Genomic DNA, 419 nt, shown 5'->3' on the forward strand with positions numbered 1-419 from the left:
GTTTGATGCCTAACATCTACATGGTGGGTCGTAACTGCTTGTAACTCCAGTTCCAAGGGAGCTGACGCCTTCTTCTTGCCTCTGTGGTCACTGCATGCACATAGTACAGGGACATACATATAGACAAAATACCCATATACATAAATGTTTCAAAATGTTAAATAAAAACAAGATATTAAAAATCTTGTTTTTTGGGCTGGAGAGATGGCTCAGTGGTTAAGAACACTGACTGCCCCTCCAAAGGTCCTGAGTTCAAATCCCAGCAACCACATGGTGGCTCACAACCATCTGTAGTGGGATCTGATGCCCTCTTCTGGTGTGTCTGAAGACAGCTACAATGTACTCACATACAATAAATAAATCTTTAAAAAAAATCTTGTTTTTCTTAAAGTTGACTTATGGCTCGTAGGGGTCAACTG

The sequence above is a fragment of the Rattus rattus genome, chromosome 8 (genome assembly GCF_011064425.1).
Source record: "Rattus rattus isolate New Zealand chromosome 8, Rrattus_CSIRO_v1, whole genome shotgun sequence".
Taxonomy (NCBI): Eukaryota; Metazoa; Chordata; class Mammalia; order Rodentia; family Muridae; genus Rattus; species Rattus rattus.